The sequence below is a fragment of the Bemisia tabaci genome, chromosome 2, assembly GCF_918797505.1.
Source record: "Bemisia tabaci chromosome 2, PGI_BMITA_v3".
NCBI classification, from domain to species: domain Eukaryota; kingdom Metazoa; phylum Arthropoda; class Insecta; order Hemiptera; family Aleyrodidae; genus Bemisia; species Bemisia tabaci.
The window spans coordinates 13767011-13784660 of record NC_092794.1 but is presented as its reverse complement, the minus strand read 5'-3'; the positions used below and the strand labels follow the sequence as shown (position 1 = coordinate 13784660).

The 17650-nt window shown below is 42.2% G+C and overlaps 1 protein-coding gene across 2 annotated transcripts in view; it reads right to left on the bottom strand.

The window, feature by feature from the left end:
* tou (bromodomain adjacent to zinc finger domain 2B toutatis) overlaps nt 1–17340 on the bottom strand; it is a 68532-nt gene extending 51192 nt beyond the window's left edge. The window contains exon 1 of one of the 2 annotated variants that reach the window (XM_019046453.2): nt 16587–17340. The gene's annotated coding sequence lies outside the window, so the exon portion shown is untranslated. The remainder of the gene's footprint in view (nt 1–16586) is intronic. The other variant, XM_019046454.2, reaches the window with a different exon arrangement.
* Between the last annotated feature and the right edge of the window lie 310 nt (nt 17341–17650).

Sequence of the window (17650 nt, the reverse complement as noted above, 5' to 3'; positions counted from 1 at the left end):
TACCAGGTGTGCAGCTTCAGTGAACTGTTTCTATGCCAAAAATGGTCAGCACATTTAGCGAAAAGGAGCGCGCCTCATAATCGTCAGTACTTCAGCAATATTTCAAAACTATTTTCAAGATTTTTTGGATGTTCATGATGTTTTATCATTGAAAAAATGTTTACAAAGTTGTTTCTGAACATTTACACGACAATTTTAGTACACAAATGTTTTGACGAGCTTCCTAACAATATTTATAACAATAGGTAATCACATTGTTGAAATAGCATTGAAGGGGAAAAAAATTACTCCAAAACTTTTTAGATGAATATTTGATGACATAAATGTGCTGTCGCGTTGGATGCCGTCATACAGGGTGTTTTTCGAAGGGCGATATCTCGATCAGGTATTGTTCGATGCAACGAACTGCAACGCCTCAACGCAAAAATGCCGATTTGAACGGATATTAAGTATTGTTTTCGCTGATCTCTGAACCCTTAACCAATCAAAACGCGATTCTGTAATTGGTGCAACTAACCCACATCTAATCGAGTTCCTAAATTGTTACTTTTATCATAATTTTAGTGACCTATTTCTCCACATTTTCGTCAAATATTTTGGGACAAGCAAAGTTTGGTTAAGCACGGCAGTATTGGAGAAGATACGACAAAATTATCTAATCTGCTAAAATACGTGTGTTTAAATGGGAAATGCCGCCAGATGACGTCACTAGGCGGTGCATTTTCTCATTTTTAAATCTACCTATTTTGAAACTATTTCCCATATCAGAAAAAGTATAAAAATACTGTAAAATCAGCTCATTAAGCACTTTTAGATGAAGCAACAAAAAAAATTTCATGCAAATCATCCATTATTAGAAAATTTGCTCGGGCAAGATCGCTGTCAGTGGCGTTTGGGTGTCGCACAGCGCACAGAAGCGCTATAAGAGCGACTTATTAATAGTAGTGGTAGAAGTAGGGAAATTTAAAGGTAAATTTTCGATTTTTGTCCACGAGATTCCGCACTGTGCGGCGCGGCGCCCTGTGGGAGCGTGGCTTGATGGCGGCGTTCCTGCGTTGAGACAAAGCCGAGCTGTGAGCGACAGCTGCACATTAGGTATTCCCGAACGGGGCCCAACCAGCAACTACACTCTACACCACCCGTGTCGTAAAGAAAGGAGTTACACCGTCAAAACGGGATCCAGATCGGGATCCGCCGAGCGAGGTGTGCGGCTTAGATGGGAGGGGCGGAGCGCGGAGGGAGGGAGGGCACGGGGCATAAGACCCCGCCACGAGGGGAGATTCGTACTCCGCGACACCAACCGGCCTCGCCATCACTCACGGATTGCGATCCGTGAATAAAAAAATAGATTAAAGAACAAACGAATTAAGACAAAAAACCAGTGTTGTGGCGTGAATGATCGATTATCGATATCTCGCCATCTGAAGCTATGGTAAAGAATCGATTACTAAGGTGTTCGCTGCGAACACCCTAACAATCGATCTTTTTCATAGGCTCGAGTGGCGTATCAATCGATGTATCGCAAAGCACGCCACGACAATGCAAAAAACGAGCTTGGGAGGCATCGAAAGAATACTCGGATTACACTACCGTGCTAAATAAAAACGCAGTATGAGCATCCGAATAGTGAAAAATTTCCTCTCAGAAAGTATTCATATAATATATATTATAATTGTAAATTTGTAAGTACCTATAATACGAATATTTCCCCCTTGAAATTTTCGGACTTTTTAGATCAAATTACGAACGAAATCCTCTGGAAAAAATCGGAGGAGAAACGTTCACAAATTTTCCTGATAGGTAAGTAATAATTTATAATTTGTCGAAGGAGATTTGGCAACGCCTGAAAACTCATACGGCGTTCTTCCTTAGCACGGCAGTACAAGCATTGCCTACTGAGACGAACTTCTTATGGAGCTCCTATTCGATAACCTCTGAAAAATAAATTGAAAATTCACGAGTGTGTGAAAGGACTACACAAAAAATACTTACCGAGAAATTAACGCAAATACTTAGTAGTTACTTAATTTTCTACGGGTAAAAACAATGTTCCGATGATCTCTACCGTCTTTCCATACCCAACCGTCACCAATTTCGCTGCTCTGCTTTTGGTAGAAATGCTAACGAAAAATTCAGTAGAATGAGTGAAACCCATCAGTTTTCATCGACAATGTTTCAGGGTAGCAGACTGCAGAAAGTTCCGTACTTTCGAAACTTTCCGGTCCGGTCTCGTGAAATGGGGGAACCCATGTGAGGGCGAGAAAAAAGAGGAAACCCTGTGAAAACGGGTGCCATCCAATTCCCTCCCCCGATTCCCTCCCGAAACCGATTCCCTCCCCCGATTCCCTCCCAAGACCGATTCCCTCATGCGGCCGGAACCGATTTCCGATTCCCTCCCGGCTTTGAAGTAAATTGAAATATGTGGCAACGTCGCAACACTTGATCAAGTAGTAAGACGAAATAATCAAGATCCAAAATAAACTCACCATTCTCAGATACACCTGATACCGCACATTTTCGGCCTCCCGTTATTACACCCCGACAAAGTGGGTGACTCATTCGTGAAGTTTTTCTTGTTCGCACATCCTGAATGTCCTCAAGTGACCAAATTCGTCAATTACCTACTTCAAACGTACATCGGTGAAGGAGCCCAGTTCCCCCCGAAAATGTGGGCTGAACGATCAGCTGATCCAGCGCGAACCACCAACTCGTGTGAGAGTTTTCACGCGCGGTACAACTCCTTTTATTACAAAGCTCATCCCGATTTTCCGAGTTTCGTTGCCGTGCTGAAGAGAATTTTCCGCGACAGCAAAATTTCAATAAATTCCGCAAATCGGTCAATGGCAAAACCCAGATCAAAAACTGCCAAAAAAATTGCTGCTCTCGAAAAAAACATATCCGAACTTCTCGAAAACTACAACGATGAAGCCTTGTTCCACTTCATTCGCACGGTGTCTCGTAGAAATTCGCCAAATGTTTTCTTGTGATTTTTTTTTTATTTGGTCTTATTTTTTTTGACGCGACGGACTCTGTACACCCGTATTTAAGGTACTTCAAACTTCTACAACTTCTACCACCTACTCTTCTACTCTTACGAGAAATGGCGCTGTATCAGGTGTATCTGGGAATGGTGAGTTTATTTTGGATCTTGATTATTTCGTCTTACTACTTGATCAATTGTTGCGACGTTGCCACATATTTTCAGTTTACTTCAAAGCCGGGAGGGAATCGGAAATCGGTTCCGACCGCATGAGGGTATCGGTCTTGGGAGGGAATCGGGGGAGGGAATCGGTTTCGGGAGGGAATCGGGGGAGGGAATTGGATGGCGCCCGTGAAAACAGTTTTTTTTCTCTTTTTTTGGCAAGGTGAGGAACAACGCTGTTTTGAGGGAACAAAACTGTCGACCGCGTTAATTTCGGGCAAAATTCTGCGAGGGCTTGAAATGGGGAAACCTAAATTTATTAAGGGGGGATCCTAAGAAGTTTCTACACCCCTGCAATATTTGCTATTTACTTAAGGATAAGGGTACCTGCACTTCCGATAAATGAATGAATGAATGGCTGATACCGTGAGGATCCATCTTTCGACTGTTTCGATTTACCTAGCTGCTCTGCAGGAAGAAGGAGGTTTCCCACCGCACTCTGGGTCTGCCACGATAGATGCCATAATAATTTCTTCCTCTTCAAATTTTCTGACTTCTCTGACTTTTCCTGACCTCCGGACACAATTACCATCATTTTTATTTAAAATATTTTCGCATAGGTACTTGCGCTATTTAAGAAAAATGTCCTTGCTTGGAGATCAAATCCTGGCAAAAGGCGTTCAGTAGCTGGTTAAGAGATAGCAAGCCTTAAAAATGACCAGAACGACTGAGAAGTTGGAGGATAAATGACGTGTTTTAGCAGTATGTAGTTCAGGGCTGCCGCAGAATTTAGAAAATGAAATTCCCTGATTTCTCTGTCACATTTTGGTCAAATTCGCTGACAATTGCGGATATGCCAGATGCTTAGAAAGACATGAATCAAATTAGTTTTCAGGCAAAATTTTCTGTCCGAAACATCAAACCCAATCTGGAAATGAATTGAGGGTGACTTGACAATTTTTCCCTGACATTTTCGTCATTTTCCTGACTTTTTAAAATTCCCTGACATTTCCCGGTATTTCCTGACCGTGGCAACCTTTGTAGGTGTTTTAGAAATTCCCTGACTTTTCCCCCGTCGATTTCCCGAGTTTCCCGGTTTTCCTGCCGGCAACCCCGCCGCCACTGAGATGAACAGGGACCCTGTCCACTTGGTCCTGCGTGAGATCCGCTCAGCGGTGCGGTCGGTCGGGCGACGACCCACATTCCCGCGAAGCAAATACAAGGGTAAGTAAAAATCCCAACGGGAAAAAGAGTGCGTCACGGGTTACGGGGAAGGCGCGGCGGCGGGGGTTGAGGCGGAAGGGACAGCGGGACACGGCACCGCTGGCGGGGCGGGAGGCGGAGGGACGGGGACACGAAGACACCCCCATTAAGAATTAAGAGTCTGTCAGGAATTTAAGTAATCGATACCAGATCCCGCTGGAAGCGTGACTTGAGCGCGGGGGGTGGAGCGGCAGGGGGAGGGGGAGGTGGGGAGGGCGCGCGAGAGTACGTACACATAAATAATCGTACCTTCGCAGTCGCAACGGATTTTACATCTACACTCCGGCTTGGACTCGGAATCGTGCGCCAGATCCGTTTCGCCCCAACCGCGCCGCGACGGCAGCGGTGACCGCCAGTCACTCCGCGTCAATTTCAGGCCCCAACTTCAACAGGTCAACTGATGAAGAAAGAAATAGACGAGGAGGAAGGAGAGAAAAGCCAAAATTCGTGGGGGGAAAGTCGTGTCGCGCAAAATTCAGCAACGATTCTTAACGACCACTCACTGTAAAATAAAAACACATTGGATCTAGATCTAGAGTCAAGACTCTTGAAAACATTGACGAGAAAAAATACTCTTGATTCAATCAGAATTTTGCTTAGATCGAAAGGAAATCCGCTCAAATTAAGAGGCTTGGTTCTTGATTTAAGCTTAAATCCGATTGAATCAAGAGTATTTTTTCTTGTGGATGTTTTTATGAGTCTGGACTCTAGATCCAATGTGTTTTTTTTCCAGTGTTGGTTTTGTCAGAATTATTTGAATAGATTTGACTGAAAATCTTTGATTAGACAAATCTGAATGAAAATAACTCGAATTTGCGAAATAACAGCCGTTGAGCGATGACTGTTGACTTCCATATTCAGGTGCCGAATTTAGCGTGTGATTCCAGCTTAAGAATAATTTCGTATCACTTTGGAAAGCCAAAATGTTGAAAATCCATACTTCCAGAGGGCTCGATTGAGTCTCCGCAATGACTGGGTATAACAGAGCTACCGCGGGTGAACAAAAATAGCGAATGACTCGAAACTAAAATATTTGACGGGAAAAATAAATAAAAATGGAAGTATTTTAAAATACTCTCTTCATAAAACTTGCCAAATATTACTTAAAAGAAATATATTTATTGGTTAAAAATGATTTGAGTGTATTTTACCATAGAGAGGTCATTTCTGCTTAGGTAAACAACCCTGATACACTGAAAAAAAAACTCTGGCCGCAGAAGCCGAACTTACGGGCTATACGGTCCGCGTTCCAGGCTCAGAGGCCGACAATTCCGGGCCTAGCACCCAGAGCAATCGAAGCTACGGCCCCAGCACTTGAAACTTTCGGCCTCTGAGCCCGGAACGGTCGGTATGTCTGTGCAGCCCATAACTTTTTTTTTCAAGTGTGAAATCGACAAAAGATAGACTTTGTCGGTGACTAACTATACCTCGTAAAACCGGTAAAATTGGTAATTATCTACCAACTTTATCGCATAAATCTACAGGACCGTCAAGCTGCCGGAGAGGAACTCGAAGACCATCGAACCAATTATTAACCCTAAAAAATCGATCGATAAAGAATTTTCAAGAGTAAGTAAGTAGGATACGTAGGTGGAAATTGTAATGTTGCGGCACCAAAAATCGTAAGTAACCCGACAATGCACAAGATTCACCTCTCCACGTACGGCACAAGGGAAATGGTCGGCCACTTCGTGGATTACGTAGCATTTCGAAGTTTCTGTTGACACCATGATCATCCAAAAATAATAAAAAAATCTGTCTCCAATAGGTATGAAAGATGATCACGATGTCGACGAAACTTAACACTTTTCTCTACAACATCTTCAAAATTATAAGTCTTGCTTTTCTTGTGTACCTAGACCTCACTAAACTCACCTTTACCTTGCTGACCTCACCCAACTTCCCCGAACCAAACCTTCCACGAACTTGCCCTACATAACTTTCTTCCGAAAATCCGAAAGCCTAACATACCTAATCCAATTATACACGGCCAAAACCTCCCCTGGAAATTTAATTTATTAGTTTTACTTATCAGAGAGATATTTTTCTGTTTATTGACACCGTGCTCAGGGCCCATTGTGACTGTTTACTGCCTGAGCACGACGTCAACAATCGTTAACTCCACGATCAGATGTTGGGTTTGTTGACACCTTGCAACGTTACGACTTCATGATGATACCACTATTCGACCACGTGGGAGCTCGTGTTGCCTACCCCTAATATTGAAGGCGATATGCCAATACGCTACACTGAGAAAAAACTATGGCTTATAAACCTATTAGAGGTAAATATGGAACACCACTAATAGTAGTACCTCTACATATAATAATAGCACATATACCTTAGTTATGGTACGGGGTACCTTAATTAGGTACAGAGACCTTAGTATGGTTCACAGACCGAGAATCATTAGTTTATTTACGACTATTATAGGTGTTCCATATTTACCTCTAATAGGTTTATAAACCATAGTTTTTTCTCAGTGTATAATCACATCTACACTGGGAAAAAACACATTGGATCTAGAGTCCAGACTCTTAAAAACATCGACAAGAAAAGGTACTCTTGATTCAATCAGAATCTAGCTTAAATCAAGGACCGAGCCTCTTAATTTAAGCGGATTTCGTTTTGATTCAAGCAAAAATCCGATTGAATCAAGAGTATTTTTTCTTGTCAAAGTTTTCAAGAGTCTGGACTCTAGATCCAATGTTTTTTCTTTTTTTTTCCCCCTGTGTACTTAACCGGCGCCGGCGCGGCGTTGTCAACTGAGTGCGATGACAATCGTGGTTCCCTAGCTTTTGGCGTTCGGCGCGCGGGTGTAATAAGGTGAGCGAAAATATTTGCATTCGGAGCGCAAGCGGTTGTTTCGGTGCGCGATGTTGAAATACTCAAGAGCGAGACCCCAGGCGAGTTTTCTGAATGAAGTACCTCGAAACTTGATGGATTCGTGTGGTACAATGAACCGCGGTACTTTCGCTCCGAGTCTGGGCGACCCCTTTACTCTGTTCCCTGCAGCTTCGCGGCGTCTTGAAATCGGCTACTGCGGAGAGGATATGGAACGGTGGTTAGGTTCACTCGGTGACTGGCGAGAGCTGCCCAGTGCCCAGTTTTGATATTGGATTACCGCTACTGCTCAATCACTATACAACCTTGGTGATTCGTGCAGGAATCAAAGTTCTGAGCTTTGATTCTTGCAGGAATCAAAGTTCTGAGCTTTCCCGTTTTTCGATGGGCCACATGACGGTAAAAATGAGAGGTTAGAATTTTTCACAGAGAGCACGTTGAACGCAGGTACCGAAAATTTCCAAAATTAAGCCATACATTAAATTCACCGCACTGCATCCGAATGGTAAATTCAAACTCGCTCATCAAGAGACCTCTTGCGCCGGGCAATTAACAGGAGCAATGTATTCGCAAAAAATTCTTTACTCTTCTGAAACAAGGCACTCCTAAGTAATCTTGTCCCCCCCCCCAAAAAAAATAAAAAAAAATAATGATGATGATGTTAATCAGCACCTCTTGAACATTTTTTCATCCAAAAATATAATTCCTGAAAGTTCAACGCTCGATTTTACTCGAGGGCTTACCTAGACTTTGGTTTTTTTGTGAATTGACGTAGATACAAAACGTCATTTTCTCACTTAGGAAAAGAGTTAGGAGGTATCGATGTGTTCGTTTTATTTTATGTGACATTTCAATGAGATACTTGTATTGAAACGCATAATTTTGTACCTTAGAGAGTGACCCACTTGGCCTCCCCAAAAAAAACCTCTCTTTCCTCAAAAATACAAAGTGATGATCCTTTTTTGCTCACTGGTTAAAAATTGTCGTACCTAGATTTGCGAAAAATACTAGTACATGAATTTCACCGTGGTTTTACTTTAGAACTCGCGGTTATCATAATCACCTCGATTTAGACCAATTTCGCGGAAAACCCGGGAGCTGACGCACGCCAGACCATATTCACAACCCATACTCATTTTTACAACCCGTTTTCGGGCGCCACCCGTCAAGTGGTCGGAAAGTTTCTGGCAATCGCAATTTTTTCAGTTCAATGAGTCAACAGTTTTATGATTTTATGATTTGTTAATGACAAAATCGTTATTATCTTACGCAAGAAACTTTACACGGATTTTGAACTTTAGCTGGCATAAGTATGCTCTATCATAGTGGTTGGAACCACCACCATCAAACATCGGTGTAAGTATCGAATATTGCAGGAATGACGTTACCTCTAAATCAAGTCTCTTAATAAGCTTCCATTTCTATCATACTTAAAAAAGTTCAGCAAATAGCGCCGTTAGTCGTAATACTTTGCCACGACATCAGATATATTCTGTGAGGCACAACACGTTGTATCGCGAGAAAAGGTCGGAACAGAAGCAACGGAACATGGTACAGAAGAAGTCGAGCATAATTTGTAAACTGTAAAAGCCCACATCTTCGTTTTTCTCGAAACATGTCCTCCAAAAAAAACCCTTTGAAATTCATGGGTACCTGATGTGACGAAAAACGCATCAAAGCACGCAACATCAAAATCTGTATAAAATTTCGAATCCAACTTTTACCAGTGGTTCGTTTCATATTACGGCGATTGGAAATTTTTAACACCCCCACGGACTGATTATTGAAATTGATTGGTAAAGCTTTGGGTAAAGAAAACGAAGGGAACATGGAGAGAGGCCATTGGTAGAAACGCTCAGTTCCGTTTGGTAGAATGTAAGATCCCGCTTTTCAATTTCCTCAACGGGAATCACGCCCACTTTTACATTGTTTCTTATGCAGCTTTCTAGAGGACACCCCATATTTCCCATTCGTCTACAGTTCCGTTTAGAAGAAATACGTCCTACTCTAGGGTCTCTCGTCGGTTGCCCTTAGTCAATCTATTACTCATCTCCTTTGACCATTGCAACCACCCGCTTCCACCGACAGAATCGCTCCATTTCCCTTCATCTCCTTGGTTTATCGCTTTGTCCATCAATTTCAATAGTCAGCATGCTGCGCTCTAGTAGCGACGACGGGGGTAACATCCAAATCCGCGTGGCCACCACCTTCCGCGGCTCTCGGCGCATCGTTTCGCACCCTCAACGGCCACCAACCCTTCAGCGACCCGAGACCGTAATACCTCGATACAAGAAACCCTACACTCTTGGCAATGCTGGAAGCTTTAACTTTCGGGACTTCAACATTCTACCGTTGACCTAGGTACCTACTTGGTTGATGGTTAAACACAAGTTGGCACTATCGTTTCGCAAACTTACCGAAGTTCGGGAAACTTGTTGGGCTCATAATGCCACCCGAAGCTCATCATCCACCAAGTAGATAGGTCAACAGCCGGAAAAAGAGTGATGACTGTTACTCCCTTACACTCGTCCATAAGGAAGCGTTGAATCCCCGAAGGTAAAAGCTTCCACCTGACGCCGAGAGACCAGTGGAGGGTCTGGTCTCTGAGATGACCCCAACGTGAAAAACCACCGAGTTTCGCCTGGCAGTGCCAGTGCGGAGCAATGCGGCGAGCCGGCGACCAGGCAGGACGAGCAAAAGACAAGTAGGTACAAGACAAAACAGCATGGCCGGCGCGGAGAGCTCCTCTTGCCTCTTGGGTCGGGTCCGTCGTTTTCCGTAACCTCCCCCTTCCCTCGACCCCTCCCCCGCTCCGCCACGGCGCGGCGGCAGCTCGAGGCACGACACACGAGACACCGAAGCCTCCGCGGGGGACGGGGAGGGGAGGGAGGGCGGTGGGGCCGAGGGCGGGCGGGCACGGGGGAGGGGGAGGGAAAGGAGCAGTGAACGCGATGAGGCCGCACTGCGCCGCTAATGATTGATCAAAGCTGGGACGCTGGGATCTGGACCTCGTTGAATTGCTGGATGTTGGCGCTCGTGGCTTCGATTCTGGTCCGTCGTCCGACTCGGAAAAAAACGCCCTATCAACTCCCTCATTTGATAGCTTAGGTACACAATTGCACGAAAATTTGGAAACATATCCAACGAATGAGAGACCCACAACTGCAACTACCATGAGATTTGATGACTTTCATTTGGGAATACTACTGATGATGCGTGAACTGAGCAGAGAGGATACAGAGGAAGTTTCGACGATGATCCGAGGGAAAATCGGTGACAGTGTTCGAAACTCACAGGCGCCACCACGCCAAATGCGACTAAAAAATTGGCCGTGGCGCCTAAAAAATGAAGGCTCTGCGCCAACGTGGCTCCTAAAAATTGCTCCCTAAAAATCTGAATTTTCATATTAGGTGATTATTCGAAATTTCTGATTTTTCTTCCTCGACTGTTTGTGCTTTTTCTATTCTTCACGATTTCATTCTAGGTGCTTTTGTCTTCCCCAAGTTACAGCTACTCACTAGTTCTGTCACGAAAACATCTTGCGTCTAACTTTTCATTAAATGAGCCGTAATATTTAGGTAAAAAGTCAATTGGGCCCCTAAAAGATCTTCAAAGGCGCCTAGAAATCGGACTTTATGCGCCACATGGCTCTTAAAACTCAAAGGTGAGTTTCGAACACTGATCGGTGATATTTCCAATAAACACGGTCTAATAATTTCCGAGTAAAAATAAAAATTGTCGAAGAAAATTTTGCAACGTTGCGATATAGTTACGTTCCTTCGTTTGGAAAACGGCGGGTTGGAAAGGGGAAATTGAAGAACCAAGTGAGCGCCATCGTGGAACCGTTGCTGAGACTGTGCATTATGCTCATCACTATTGAGCAACCCAAGTACATTCACTTCGTGGAATGGTTGCTGGGAAGTCATTCCTGGATTTTGATCTTTTTTTGCTAAGCAAAAATTTCTATATTCAGACACCTGACTTCTAGTTAGCTGGAAAAAAAAGTTGCACGATCGTAGAGACACCTGATGGCGTTTACCGGGTTTTGGACATCCACTCTTCAAATACCTATCCATAAGACGAATTACGACACACTAATCTTATGCAAGAAACATCTATTTAAATAGAAAATGCCGCCCCATGACTCCAAAAGGCAGTAAATTTTCTCACTTTCGAATCTATTCTTCTACAACTTCCCATGGTTGAAAAAAATATGAAAAAATTACTGTAAACTCAGCTTGTTCAGCGCGAGGTAAGCGCGTCTGACTGGGTCAATAGGTCAATACGCCCCGGTTCGATCCCCGGTAGTGGCACCGAATGAACCTTAAAATTCAAAGGGCGTCTTTGCTTTTAAATCCCTAATACTCTAATGCGGAGCGTCCTCTTTTAAAAAATACGCTACTGGATATTCAAATGAAAGAAGTTCTCAAAATAAACGGCGGGCGGTTCTACTCCGATCCATGATAGGAGGAGAACGATTCAACCTTTAATGGTGAGATGAGACCAAATTTAAGTCACCGGTCACAGAAATATTGGGAGAAGATAAAACCGTAATTTTGAAACAACCATGACTCTCAACCATAATTTAGTGCTTAGGATGACTTCTTCTTTATCAGTGACGAACCCAAATGATAAATATACTAGATAAGGAGATCTTCAACATCAAAGGAAGTCCGGCGATCGTGAAGCAAGAGAGCCAAACACTAAGTATTTTTTGACTGTCAAAAACAGGTGCGTTCCTATCATAAGGAGAGAGAATCGACAGAATCAACTCTTTGAGGTTGCAGTTACATCCTTCAATTTAATTTTTAATTTTAAATTGACCTTTTAAAATACGTTGTGACAACGCTTTTTTACGCGTTTTGCTGGGCGGATTGCTAGGTAGAATTGATCACTGAATAAAAGAAGGGGACCAATGGTAGTTAAAGTTGGATAGGTAAACTTCTTAATTCGTTACACGACTCATTCGCGACCAAAAATTTCGTCACGTCATACTGAGAGCATTACAAGCGCTGCCATTTACAATACCAACGATGATAATTACCGAAATCGCATGTGGTTGTCCGGAGCGAACATGCGGATGATAAAATTACAGTTGGATGGAAGCATCTCGCTCAGCGAGGATGCAGAAAATACCCCACCTCGCAAACCTTTAATTCGCGGCTACCGTCAAGCAATTTTAAAAAAGGGATGACCCTGTTTCTCCTATCGATGCTTTAAAAAGGTATGGCGAATCGCACGTCTTACCGGGAAATGGGGATCTTACACCAATTCATGCAAATCATCAATACTGCCGCCCTAAGGAAACGCACAGTATGAATATTCGAGAGTTGCCAAATTTCCTCCGATAAAATGTTTATTTTGGAAGAAGTGTAAGTATTCATGTTTTTCCTTGAAAATAGGTATCAAATACTTTAGATTATAGAGCGAGCAATATTTTTGGAAGAATTGAAAGAAAAATATTCATAACTTTCCGAGTAAATTTGGCGCTGTTTGAAGGTTCATGCGGCGTTCTTTCTTAGCACGTCAGAATACGCTTTTAGACAAACACGCCAGATAGCCGCAAACGTTCCGCAGTCCTATTGTATTTCACAAATGAAGGGCTTGGAGGAAAAAGCGCACAAGTGCAGTTTCTGCTATTTCAAGATATACGTATTTGAAGTTTCAAGATTTCATGGAGCCTTGTGGCAAAAAGGAAGTGTAAACTCACTTTTTGAGGCTTTCAATTAGGATTTTAGTGGTGACTTTTTCACAGAATATACTTTCAAACTAGTTTTACTAGGTTGAGTTCATGAATAACTCAATTTTTTAAAAAAAAAAACTGCACTCATGGGCCTTGACCTCCAAGCCCCTCGATTTTGGAACTTCCTGCACCCCTGTCCTCGCTTTGATTAGTCATATCATTTCCTTGAATCAACAACGGTCGATTCACTTCTCGTTATAGAGAAGCTCATCTAACGACATAATGTGTTTTTTACCGAACACGCCATCCCTACTTACGTCATAGAGGCAGAACGGATCACTCTGCAAAAAGAGGTGTAACAAAAAAGAAAACGTGTACCTAGTCCCATAGAGTGATACGTTCAATAAGTACGCGTTTTTATAAACCCCTCTCCTTGAATCCGGATACGTTCTACTTATTGACGTCAATTCACGATTGGTCAATTTTAATGAGTCCTCGTGGGTACATGCCAGGATTGATAAGGTAGCGTTTGTGTTCAAAAATCGGCTTCACCTCGGACTGCAAAGAGGTAAATGGAAAAATTGCCAACCGAAGATTTTTTTCGAGCACCAAGGGGGATTTTTTCCCCCACCTCTTTTTTGGGGTGCCAACTTTTTGGAGAGGGAAGGGGGGAGGGGAGTCTACCTATAAGAATATTTCTCTACATCTCTCTCTTTGAATTAAAAATCACGACGATTTTTATGATATTGCCTTCATCAAAAGGAAATGAAAATTAGCCTCCCACGCAAAATCCTTCTGCCCTCGGGATAAAACATAAAAATTGTCATATTGACATTTGACCCAGCACTAACTTACCTACCTCGGTGCGTGCCCCACAATGCAGAATATCCTCTAAAAAGCAATGTGCGAGGAAATTTTGAAAATTTGATTCTGATTTGAAATGAAATATATCAAATCCTGGGTAACTTGAGACTTGGACTTGATCTGGGTACCAGAGTTTGTTTACCAACGTAGGTAATAAATATATTTATTTGTTACAATTGCTACACTAGGTAGGTATCATAACTCTATCACTGTTGCCACAGCATATGGATAAGCTACCATCACAGATCCATATAGATTTTTTTCAAGTGGAAGAAATTTTGCCCGCTAATTAATGAGAATCGGGGTGGCTTCAGTTTTAGGCTTTAAATTGACTTGTACGTGTGGCAATGAATGGAACTTTCTGTGAATAATGATACAACTCAGCTTTGTATTTTCAACACCTATCCATGCCTACATTCTCACTTGAAACGTCAGATATAGGAGCACCAACACTTGAACTTATTTCTGGTCAATTTACAGAACAAACCCAGAAAGTTTGATTTTCTGTAAGTGGGGTGATCCCTATCAATTGGGGGGGATTGTTTCTACGAGGCTTGGTTTTCGGACCGATATTATTCTTGTTATACATATGTGATTTCAGTTTAAAACAGAAACCAGGACTATGAATTTCGACATTTTGCTGATGACACTTAGGAAGCAGTGACTTACTTTGTAAACAATGTGTATTAAATAATGTTGCTAAGCCCTAGATGGATGATAATTTACTGACAATGAAAAAACGACTGGAGTTGAAATGTAGCTTTAGAAAAGATGAGTGTTTTTTTGTTTTTTTTTTACATAATTGTAATTGGGGGCAGTGAAACAAGATCAACGACAATCGACAAGATGCGACCTTATCCCTATTAGAATGAAATGTAAAGCTAGGTGTCTGAGTGTCATCTATGATAGCAAGCTATCTTAGAAAAGTCACCTAAATAAGTTGATTGATACTGAACTAAGGCAAGTAAATGTGCCATTCCTCCTGCTAGGACAATTAGGAATTGCAAATAGACTTGCTGTGCCTAATGTACATGGCTTTCTTTCAATCTAATCTGTGTTACTTATGGGATTGAAACTTTTTGTCGAGCTGCCGGTGCTATCTCTCATCAATATACAAAGACAGTCGATTGAAGTAATTATGAAGCTTTCTAAGAGGTACCCCTCCAATGAGATCACCGGTCTTTTAGGAGTTCTGACCCTCCAAAAGATGTAGGAGTGTGACTTAAAAAGATTCTACTTCTCTTTAAAGTAATAACTCATACTTTTACTGCACTCTTATCAACCGGCATACATGATTAGGTCATAAATCAAGTATTTCTTAATAAAGAAACTGTTTTAGAATAGACTATTCTTGTTTCCAAGCTCAACTCAATCTTATGTTGGTTCTTAAATTGGAGCTTTCAGCAAATTAATAAAAACGATTGACTTGTACCATTGATTAAGACTGTTGCAGTGGATTAACTTTGACTTCTGTCTTTACGTTAATTACCTAATACTTAAACCGATACTTATGTCACACTCTCAGTACTGAACTTTATTAGAGCTAAGTGAAAAATAGATGGAAATTATTTCAGTATACCAGAGAAGAGATTAAAAGACTTCACAAAAACCGCAATGGAAGTTCATTCATGTTGTTTTCACGAGAATCTCAACAAAATCAGAAATCGTCAGTTGCCATCCTGGTTCTAAATAAGAATTGACAGTGAATTTGGGATTTTTTTGGCTTCTGTTCTCTGTTTAAGGACCTACCTAGGTACATTTCAAGAGCTGGTTTCAACCACACATTTTATTGAAGTATTGTTACCCGTTACTGAGACAACTACACAGAGTGACAATAACTGTCTGTTTACAGACATATTTCTGTAAAGGATAACTCTCCATAATGTGTTAGCACAGCTGATGAGAAAGATTCAAAAACGGTAATACGTACTTTAAAATACAGAAATTGTACAACATAAGTAGTTGTATGTTAGAGCTCACGCATCGTATGTTCAGACAAACTTCAATCTCTGATTAGCTCTAGACTTCTGGACTAGCACCACTCAAACAGGTTAATACATGCAGTCAGATGGCACCCCGGATGAGTGGGGACAGGAACAATACTTTGATGTCGTCTCAACATATGATGCGCCAGCTCTATATACACTAATATATAGACTTTCAAAACAACCCTCCCCTTTCCAAAATGACTAGAAGCTTCCTCACGCTCTAAAGATTGCAAATGAGACAATAGGAATGAGCTTCAAGATAATATAATTGCCAAATACTGAGAAAAAGTATCTAGGCATAGGCTTAGGTTAGGTATATAAGCATCTACTGGTTACAAACTGTAACTGCGCAGGAGTAGCAGTAGCGCATGTGCTAGACCATCTGCGTATTTGAGCTTGGGTTAGGAATACGAGCATCTACTGGTTACAGACAGTACCTGCAGAGGAATAGCGCACATGCTAAAGCTTCTGCGTAGTCTGGTAGTCAATTTAATATGGCTACGTTTAGAAGCAGATCATATTCTAAACCATAGTCAAGACATTTGCGACTAATTCACCAAGCAAATGGAGGGATGCTGAGCCGAATGAGGGATGAATCAGCTGGAAGCGGTCATTTCGCTACTTAAATGCAATTACAGATAAAGCACTGATTGCTTACGCACATTCTGAAATATGTAGAGTTCATGGCCAAAATTGTGATTAAACCATTTATGATTAGTAACCTAACCTAATGGAATGATGACAATTCTACATCCAGCGGAACTTCGAAAAGGTGCGTATGAAAATGATAGGAATGTCTTACCTCAGTTACTAAGGAGGGTGTTATCCATTTTTCGATGCAAGGTAATCCATTTGAAACAATTCACTTAATCCACATAATAGGAACTTGGCACTCACTGATTTTATTAGCACACAACAATAAAAAGAAGCTAACCTCGTCAGAATGGCAGAAAACACGGTGGAATGAGGTAAGCAAACATTATTTCAGCGCAGATAATGCATTATTTTCGCGAAACTGAAGGAAATGACACACGCAGCTTACTAATGACTACCCGTGTATTTGGCATCTTCATGATGATGGACCGGAGATTGCCATGAACGTAACATTATTACACACAGATTTGTCACTAAACTTTACCCGGATCACTAAAAGATATTTCGAGGATTACTCACGAAGACGCGAAGTCAAGGTCACAATTCCCACGTGCGAAAGCCTATTTATCGAGTTTCAATACCCGCAAGCACCAATAATTAGTAATTCGCACTAATATTTGGAGAAAAAACAAAACAAAACATTCATTGGAGCCCGATTTTCGTTGAACAAAGATGTCTCCGAGCGAGTGGAGAGCCTAGCGTGAGGCGGCGTAGCAGCGTAGCTTGCTTTGCTAGATTATGGAACCCAGCAAGTCAATAATCATAGCTCCCCTCCCCATTCCATTCACAGCGAAGCGATTCCAGTTGCATTTCTAAAATATCGTCCGTAAAAACCTGCACAGGTCGTCCGAGGAACAAAGTATCTGCGAGAGTGTGAGAGCCGGCCCGAGCGTGTGTGTGTGCGCAACGCCGCATGAGGGGACTGTCGTTTTATCTCTCTTTTCCTCATACGTTCGGCTATTCATCTCTCTCGCCGGCTTTCACGCACACTGACTCACGCATCGTTGTCTTTTAACACACCAAAACATCGTCGCACTGGGCATTCTCCCTCAGACAGCCGCTCTCCAGACATAATTTAATCCGAGACACATCCTCCTTGCCCGGATCAAAGTTTCCACGCACCGAGTGCCAAATAAGTACTCGTCTTATTCGCCCATTTCAACGTTTGAGCCGTCTTGAGATGATTGAACTGATGCACCTCGTAAGGAAACT